The following is an 8,722-nucleotide window of genomic DNA, read 5'->3' on the forward strand; positions in this document are numbered from 1 at the left end:
GAGAGAGAGAAGAGAGAAGAGAGAGAGATACAGAGAGAGGGGGGAGAGGAGAGAGAGGGGGAGAGAGAGAGAGAGAGAGAGAGACAGAGACAGAGAGAGGGGGGAGAGGAGAGAGGGAGAAGAGAGAGACATAGTAACAGAGAGAGAGAAACAGAGAGAGGGAGAGAATGAGACAGAGAGAGGGAGAGAGAGAGACAGAGAGAGGGAGAGAGAGAGGAGAGAGAGAGAGAAAGAGAGAGGGGGGAGACAGAGAGAGGGGGTGAGAGAGGGGGAGAGAGAGGAGAGAGAGAGAGGGTGGGGAGAGAGAGGGGGAGAGAGTGGGGGGGGAGAGAGGGGGGAGAGAGACAGAGAGGGGGAGAGAGAGACAGAGAGGGGAGAGAGAGGGGGTGAGAGAAGAGAGGGAGAGAGGAGAGAGAGAGGAGAAGGGGAGAGAGAGAGGAGAGAGAGGAGAGAGAGGGGGGGAGAGAGAGAAGAGAGATAGAGGGGGAGGGAGAGGGGGGAGAAAGAAGAGAGGGGGAGAAGAGAGAGAGAGAGAGAGGGAGAGGGGGAGAGAGAGAGACAGAAAGAGAAGAGAAGAGAAGAGAAGAGAAGAGAAGAGAGAGAAGAGAAGAGAGAGAAGAGAGAGAGAAGAGAAGAGAAGAGAAGAGAAGAGAGGGAGAGGGGGGAGGGGGAGAGAGAGACAGAAAGAGAAGAGAAGAGAAGAGAGAGAAAAGGAGAGAGGGGGGGAGAGAGAGAGAGAGACGAGAAGAAAAGAGAGAGAGGGGGAAGTGAGATGGAGAAGAAAGAGGGGGAAGAGAAAAAGAGATGGAGGAAGGGAGAGAGGAGAAGAGAGAGATGGAGAAGAAAGAGATGAAGGGGAAGAGATGGAGGGAGAAGAAGAGGGAGAGAGAGAAATAGGGAGAGTGCTTGCCGGTGTTCTGCGGAGAAACTTCCCCTCGGCGGATAATGACCCCCCTGTAGTACGCAGGCGCAGCGCTTGCGCAGTAGGAACAACAAGGGAGCCGCCGAAAAGAGCCGAAGCTGAACACCTGAGTCAGCTGTACACGGCGCCTGCGTGCCAAGAGTATAGTTAAAAAAAACACTTTGTAACAGGCCCCTCGCGGGCTCACTACGCTCGCCACGCTTCGGGCATGGCCTCGCTGCGCTCGGCATTTTAGTATTCTAACTCTATGTCCACTTGGATGGTGGGGCTTTAACGTGGACTTCAGTTAGAATGTAGTGCTCAGGCAGCCGTATACAGCTGACGATCAGCTGTTCTTCTACTGTTCTGCGTAGTCGTTCGTACTGCGCAAGCGCAGCGCATGCGCAGTACAGGGAGGTCCTTATCCGCCAGGGGAACTTTCTCGGCAAGACACTGGTCTGAGTTGGGCAGATTACCCTTACTTCTCGCAGTACAGAAGAGGGCGCTATCATACTGGTACCACCTACAAAACAGCAGTCCCAACTCATACCACCATAAAGCCTTACTGACCAGTAAAGAGCAGTCCAAGCCGTGTGGCCTGCAACAACTCATCAACACCTTGTCTATACCAAACTCTCAACAATGCAGCCTGACAAAATCTCAAATAAAAAACATAATCATTGACTCCAAAGTAAAACATGTTGGAGAATGGAGAAATGAGCTAACAAAAAACTAACTGTTTACCAGTCATTGCAGAGAGACTACAAACTGGCCCCATACCTGGAGGGGCTACAAGACCCCAAAGACAGACAGACCCTGAACAGACTGAGCGCCCACAGCCTGGAAATCCAATTAGGATGGCACAGGCAGACCTACAAGCCCAGGGAGAGTAGACTGTGCCAGCAATGTGACCAGGGGGTCCTGGAGGATGAGGACCACTTCCTACTACATTTCCCAAAGTACTCATCAGTGAGGGACACTCACTTCCAGAGACTCTCCACTCTCATCCCGTACTTCAATTCTATAGAAGAGAAGAGGAAACTCCCATTTCTACTGGGAGAAGAGGAGCCAACGGTAAAAATTGCTGCCCAATATGTGACAGCGTGTCACCGACTGAGAGGGACATGAAAGACTGAGGACTTAAAAACCCTTTACATGGACTTATGCCCATTCCCCTCTATACTACCCCCACCTTCTTTTTCTTATAGAAACATAACTGCTTTGGCAATGCTAACATGTATGTGGTCCTGCCAATAAAGCTTATTTGAATTGAAATGAATTGAAATAGGGAAGAGAGAGAGAGAGAGCTAGAGAAGGGAGAGGGGGAAGAGAAAGAGAGGTGGAGAAGAGAGAGCGGAGAAGAGAGAGGTAAAGAGAGAGAGATGGAGAAGAGGGGGATAGGGAGGTGCCCACGCAGCGAATATCTCTTGCCTTTGCCTATACTCCAGCTTACCTTCTCCCAGATCAGTTTCTTCTCCTGCCCAGCTTGGCTCCTTCTCCCCACAAGTCAGCTCTGCTTCTCCTACATATCTGCAATCTCCCTCTTATCTTTACAGTCACTGGCAGGTTCTGGAAGGGGCGGGTTACAGCAGCTCCCATTGGCTGGGTAAAAAATTACAATTGCCACCATTTTATTCTCAAGGGCCCCTGTTTTCATAAAATATATACATGTAATATACAGTATTATATGTATATATTTTTTTTTTGGGGGGGGTTATGGTATTTTCCAGCAAAAAAAAATGGTTTACATGTTCTTGAGGAGAAATACTGCAGTCATTGTCCCATGGACTATTATCAGACAACAACTCCTTATCTGGAGATCAGAAGCCACCTTGTGTGGTGAACTCCCCGCTAGTTTTATCTTGGAGAACACATTCTGATGTTCAGACGTTTATGGTTCCTAAGAAACTGTCATATATCTGCAGATTTGCTGGAGATCTGTTGCCTCTATTCCCAAAGACCAGCAGGCATGCTTGTACATGTAGTTCCATAACTTTAACTTTCAAGGTTTTGCTGTTACCTGTTATCCATACCACAAGACATGTCCAAAACTGGTTAAATACCCGTTGTTGACTCAATTATCTGCATGCTCAGCCAGACCATATCCCTTTCTGTTTAAGCTTGGCTCATTCCCTCAGGCTTTGCTTGAGCAACAACGAGTGTTCCTAGCAACAGATCCCTTACTGATCCCCAGGATGCTTTCTAATGTCCCCCGGTGGAGAAAATTCCTAGTGTCCCCCAATGTTTCCTAATGGAGAGAATTCCTAGTGTCCCCAAGTGTTTCCTGGTGGAGAATATTCCTAGTGTCTCCCAGTGTTTCCTAGTAGAGAGAATTCCTATTGTCCCCCCAGTGTTTCCTAGCAGAAAAGATCCCTAGTGCCCCCCCCCCCCCCCAGTGTTTCCTGGTGAAGATTCCTAGTGTACCCCAGTGTTTCCTGAAGGAGAAGATTCCTAGTGTCCACCAGTGTTTCCTAGTGGAGAAAATTCCTAGTGTCCCCCAATGTTTCCTAATGGAGAGAATTCCTAGTGTCCCCAAGCGTTTCCTGGTGGAGAATATTCCTAGTGTCTCCCAGTGTTTCCTAGTAGAGAGAATTCCTATTGTCCCCCCAGTGTTTCCTAGCAGAAAAGATCCCTAGTGCCCCCCCCCCCCCCAGTGTTTCCTGGTGAAGATTCCTAGTGTACCCCAGTGTTTCCTGAAGGAGAAGATTCCTAGTGTCCACCAGTGTTTCCTAGTGGAGAGAATTCCTAGTGTCCCCCAGTGTTTCCTAGTGGAGAAGATTCCTAGTGCCCCCCAGTGTTTCCTAGCAGAGAAGATCCCTAGTGAAGATTCATAGTGTCCTCCAGTGTTTCCTGGTGGAGAAGATCCCTAGTGTCCCCCAGTGCTTCCTAGTGTCGAAGATCCCTAGTGTCCCCAAGTGTTTTCTAGTGGAGAAGATTCCTAGTGTCCCCCAGTGTTTCCTAGTGGAGAGAATTCCTAGTGTCCTCCAGTTTTTCCTAGTGGAGAAGATTCCCAGTGGCCGATGGATGTTGGCTCAAACTAGTCTTGCATACACACGATCGCACAAAGTTGATCAGAAATTCCGAACGTCCAGAACGCGGTGACGTACAACACGTACGACAAGCCGAGAAAAATGAAGTTCAATAGCCAGTGCTGCTCTTCTGCTTGATTCCGAGCATGCGTGACACTTTGTGTGTCGGAATTTTCTACGCACGATCGGAATTTACGCGATCAGATTTTGTTGTCGGAAAATTTTATAGCCAGCTCTCAAACTTGTGTGTGTCGGAAATTCCGATGGAAAAAGTCTGATGGAGCCCACACACAGTCGGAATTTCCGACAACAAGCTCCGATCGCACATTTTCCGTTGGAAAGTCCGATCGTGTGTACAGGGCATTAGTGTTCTATGTTCTGAGAGACTCCTAGAGACCTCGATATTCCTAGTGATCCTGTAGTTGGAGTCCTTTGTTTCTAGTGCCCAGTCTACTACAGACGTCCTGAGATTTAGGAAAGGAGAGATTGAGAGCTCCTTAAACAAAAAACAATGTGGCTCAACCAAATAAACACAGTGGCTAAGTGGTTAGAACTTCTGTCTGGTAGCACCAGGGATAGTCGGTTTGTATCTCAAGGGGGAAGAGAGCGATGGAGAACAAAGAGAGATGAAGAAAAGAGAGGTGGAAGAGAGAGATGGAAAAGAGAGAGGGGAAGAGATGGATATGAAAAGGGAGAGGGAAAGAGAGAGCGAGATGGAGAAGAGAGAGAGATGGGGAAGAGGAAGAGAGAGAGATGGGAAAGAGGAAGGGGGAAGAGAGAGATGGAGAAGTGGAAGGAGGAGGAAGAGAGAGATGGAGAAGAGGAAGGGGGAAGAGAGAGATAGAGGAGAGGGGAAGAGATGGATATGAAAAGGGAGAGGGAAAGAGAGAGAGAGAGAGATGGAGAACAGAGAGGGGGGAAGAGAGACACGTAGTTCGGAGAGAGGGAAGAGAGAGATAGAGAAGACGAGAGATGGAGAAGAGAGAGAGAGGGGGGAGAGAGAGAGATGAAGGAAGGGAGAGAGTAGATTAGAGGGTTGGGATAGAGAGATGGAGAAGAGAGGGGGAAGAGAGAAAGAGATGAAGAAGAGGAAGGGGGAAGAGGAAAGGGGAAGAGAAAGAGAGGGGGAAGAGGAAGGGAAGAGAGAGAGAGGGGGAAGAGGAAGGGGAAGAGAGAGAGATGGGGAAGAGGAAGGGGAAGAGAGAGAGATGGGGAAGAGGAAGGGGAAGAGAGAGAGATGGGGAAGAGGAAGAGAGAGAGATGGGGAAGAGGATGGGAAAGAGAGAGAGAGATGGGGCAGAGGAAGGGGAAGAGAGAGAGAGATGGGGCAGAGGAAGGGGAAGAGAGAGAGAGATGGGGAAGAGGAAGGGGAAGAGAGAGAGAGATGGGGCAGAGGAAGGGGAAGAGAGAGAGATGGGGAAGAGGAAGAGAGAGAGATGGGGAAGAGGATGGGGAAGAGAGAGAGAGATGGGGCAGAGGAAGGGGAAGAGAGAGAGAGATGGGGCAGAGGAAGGGGAAGAGAGAGAGAGATGGGGAAGAGGAAGGGAAGAGAGAGAGATGGGGAAGAGGAAGGGGAAGAGAGAGAGAGAGATGGGGCAGAGGAAGGGGAAGAGAGAGAGAGATGGGGAAGAGGAAGGGGAAGAGAGAGAGATGGTGAAGAAAGAGAGAGATGGGGAAGAGAGAGAAATGGGGAAGAGGAAGGAAGAGAGAGAGATGGGGAAGAGGAAGAGAGAGAGATGGGGAAGAGGAAGGGGAAGAGAGAGATGGGGAAGAGGAAGGGGAAGAGAGAGAGATGGGGAAGAGAGAGAGATGGGGAAGAGAGAGAGATGGGAAGAGGAAGGGGAAGAGAGAGAGATGGGGAAGAGGAAGAGAGAGAGATGAGGAAGAGGAAGGGGAAGAGAGAGAGATGGGGAAGAGGAAGAGATGGGGAAGAGGAAGAGAGAGGGAGATGGGGAAGAGGAAGGGGAAGAGAGAGAGAGATGGGGAAGAGGAAGTGGAAGAGAGAGAGAGATGGGGAAGAGGAAGGGGAAGAGAGAGATGGGGAAGAGGAAGGGGAAAGGAGAGAGATGGGGAAGAGGAAGGGAAGAGAGAGAGATGGGGAAGAGGAAGAGAGAGATGGGGAAGGGGAAGAGAGAGAGAGATGGGGAAGAGGAAGGGGAAGAGAGAGAGATGGGGAAGAGGAAGAGAGAGAGATGGGGAAGAGGAAGGGGAAGAGAGAGAGAGATGGGGAAGAGGAAGGGGAAGAGAGAGAGATGGGGAAGAGAGAGAGAGAGATGGGGAAGGGTAAGGGGAAGAGAGAGAGATGGGGAAGAGAGATGGGGAAGAGGAAGGGGGAAGAGAGAGAGATGGGGAAGAGAGAGAGAGATGGGGAAGAGGAAGGGAAGAGAGAGAGATGGGGAAGAGGAAGGGGAAGAGATGAATATGAAAAGGGAGAGGGAAAGAGAGAGAGATGGAGAAGAGAGAAAAAGGGGGAAGAGAGAGATGGAGAAGAGGAAGAGCGAGATAGAGAAAAGAGAGGGAGAAGAGAGAGGAGGAAAAGAGGGAAGAGAGAGATGGAGAAGGGAAAGAGGGAGAGAGAGAAATGAATGAAGGGAGAGAGGAAAATAGAGGGTTGGGATAGGGAGATGGAGAAAAGAGAGGAGGAAGAGAGAGAGAGAAAGAAAAGAAAGTGAGAAGAGAGAGATGGAGAAGGGAAGAGATGGAGGGAGAAGAGGGGGGAGAGAGAGATGGGGAAGAGGAAGAGAGAGAGATGGGGAAGAGGAAGGGGGGAAGAGAGAGAGAGATGGGGAAGAGGAAGGGGAAGAGAGAGAGAGATGGGGAAGAGGAAGGGGAAGAGAGAGAGAGAGAGAGATTGGGAAGGGGAAGAGAGAGAGAGATGGGAAGAGAGAGAGAGATGGGGAAGAGGAAGGGGAAGAGAGAGAGATGGGGAAGAGGAAAGGAAGAGAGAGAGATGGGGAAGAGGAAGGGGAAGAGAGAGATGGGGAAGAGGAAGGGGAAGAGAGAGGGAGATGGGGAAGAGGAAGGGGAAGAGAGAGAGATGGGGAAGAGGAAGAGAGAGAGATGGGGAAGAGGAAGGGGAAGAGAGAGAGAGATGGGAAGAGGAAGGGGAAGAGAGAGAGATGGGGAAGAGAGAGAGAGATGGAGAAGAGGAAAGGGGAAGAGAGAGAGATGGGGAAGAGGAAGAGAGAGAGATGGGGAAGAGGAAGGGGAAGAGAGAGAGAGATGGGGAAGAGGAAGGGGAAGAGAGAGAGATGGGGAAGAGAGAGAGAGATGGGGAAGAGGAAGGGGAAGAGAGAGAGATGGGAAGAGGAAGAGAGAGAGATGGGGAAGAGGAAGAGAGAGATGGGGAAGAGGAAGGGGAAGAGAGAGAGAGATGGGGAAGAGAGAGAGAGATGGGGAAGAGGAAGGGAAGGTAAGAGAGAGGGGGAAGAGAGAGATGGGGAAGAGGAAGGGGAAGAGATGAATATGAAAAGGGAGAGGGAAAGAGAGAGAGATGGAGAAGAGAGAAAAAGGGGAAGAGAGAGATGGAGAAGAGGAAGAGCGAGATAGAGAAAAGAGAGGGGGAAGAGAGAGGAGGAAAAGAGGGAAGAGAGAGATGGAGAAGGAAAGAGGAGAGAGAGAAATGAACGAAGGGAGAGAGGAAAATAGAGGGTTGGGATAGAGAGATGGAGAAAAGAGAGGAGGAAGAGAGAGAGAGAAAGAAAAGAAAGTGAGAAGAGAGAGATGGAGAAGGGGAAGAGATGGAGGGAGAAGAGGGGGGAGAGAGAGAAATAGGGGAAGAGAGAAAGAGGGAGAAGAGAGAGAGGGAGATGAAGAAGAGAGAGATATGGTGAAGAGGAAGAGGAAGAGAGATAGAGAAAGAGAGGGGAAAGAGAGAGGGAAGATGAAAAAAGGGAGAGAAATGGAGAAGAGGGAATAGAGAAGTGGAGAGAGAGAGAGAAGAAAGAGGGGGGAAGAGTAAGAGGAGAGAAGAGAGAGAAGAAAGAGGGGAGAGAGAGAGGGAGGAGGGGCAAGAGAGAGAGACAGAGAGAGAGCTAGAGAAGGGAGAGGGAAAGAGAGGTGGAGAAGAGAGAGCAGAGGAGAGAGGTAAAGAGAGAGAGATGGAGAAGAGGGGGATAGGGAGGTGCCCATGCAGTGAATATCTCTTGTCTTTGCCTATACTCCCAGCTTACCCTTCTCCCAGATCAGGTTCTGCTTCTCCTGCCCAGTTTGGCTCCTTCTCCCCACAAGTCAGCTCTGCTTCTCCTACATATCTGCAATCTCCTTCTTATCTTTTCAGTCACTGGCAGGCTCTGGAAGGGGCGGGTTACAGCAGCTCCCATTGGCTGGGTAAAAAATTGCAACTGCCACCATTTTATTCTCAAGGGCCCCTGTTTTTATCAAATATATACATGTAATATAATATATGTATATATATATATTTGGGGGGGGGTTATGGTATTTTCCAGCAAAAAAAATGGTTTACATGTTCTTGAGGAGAAATACTGCAGAGTCATTGTCCCATGGACTATTATCAGACACCAACTCCTTATCTCTGGAGATCAGAAGCCCCCTTGTGTGGTGAACTCCCTGCTAGTTTTATCTTGGAGAACACATTCTGATGTTCAGATGTTTACGGTTCCTAAGAAACTGTCACATATCTGCAGATTTGCTGGAGATCTGTCGCCTCTATTCCCAAAGACCAGCAGGCATGCTTGTACATGTAGTTCCATAACTTTAACTTTCAAGGTTTTGCTGTTACCTGTTATCCATACCACAAGACATGTCCAAAACTGGTTAAATATCTGTTGTT

At 49.5% G+C, this 8,722-nt stretch overlaps 1 protein-coding gene across 3 annotated transcripts in view; it reads right to left on the reverse strand.

Moving 5' to 3' along the window:
- The window catches only part of LOC141104898 (uncharacterized), a 16,248-nt gene extending 7,943 nt beyond the window's left edge, over positions 1–8,305 (reverse strand). For 2 of the 3 annotated variants that reach the window (XM_073594700.1, XM_073594698.1), the window contains exon 1: positions 2,355–2,425. The gene's annotated coding sequence lies outside the window, so the exon portion shown is untranslated. Of the gene's footprint in view, positions 1–2,354; positions 2,426–8,102 lie in introns of those variants that run through there. The other variant, XM_073594699.1, reaches the window with a different exon arrangement.
- Between the last annotated feature and the right edge of the window lie 417 nt (positions 8,306–8,722).

This window comes from Aquarana catesbeiana, linkage group LG08, assembly GCF_042186555.1.
Source record: "Aquarana catesbeiana isolate 2022-GZ linkage group LG08, ASM4218655v1, whole genome shotgun sequence".
NCBI lineage: Eukaryota > Metazoa > Chordata > Amphibia > Anura > Ranidae > Aquarana > Aquarana catesbeiana.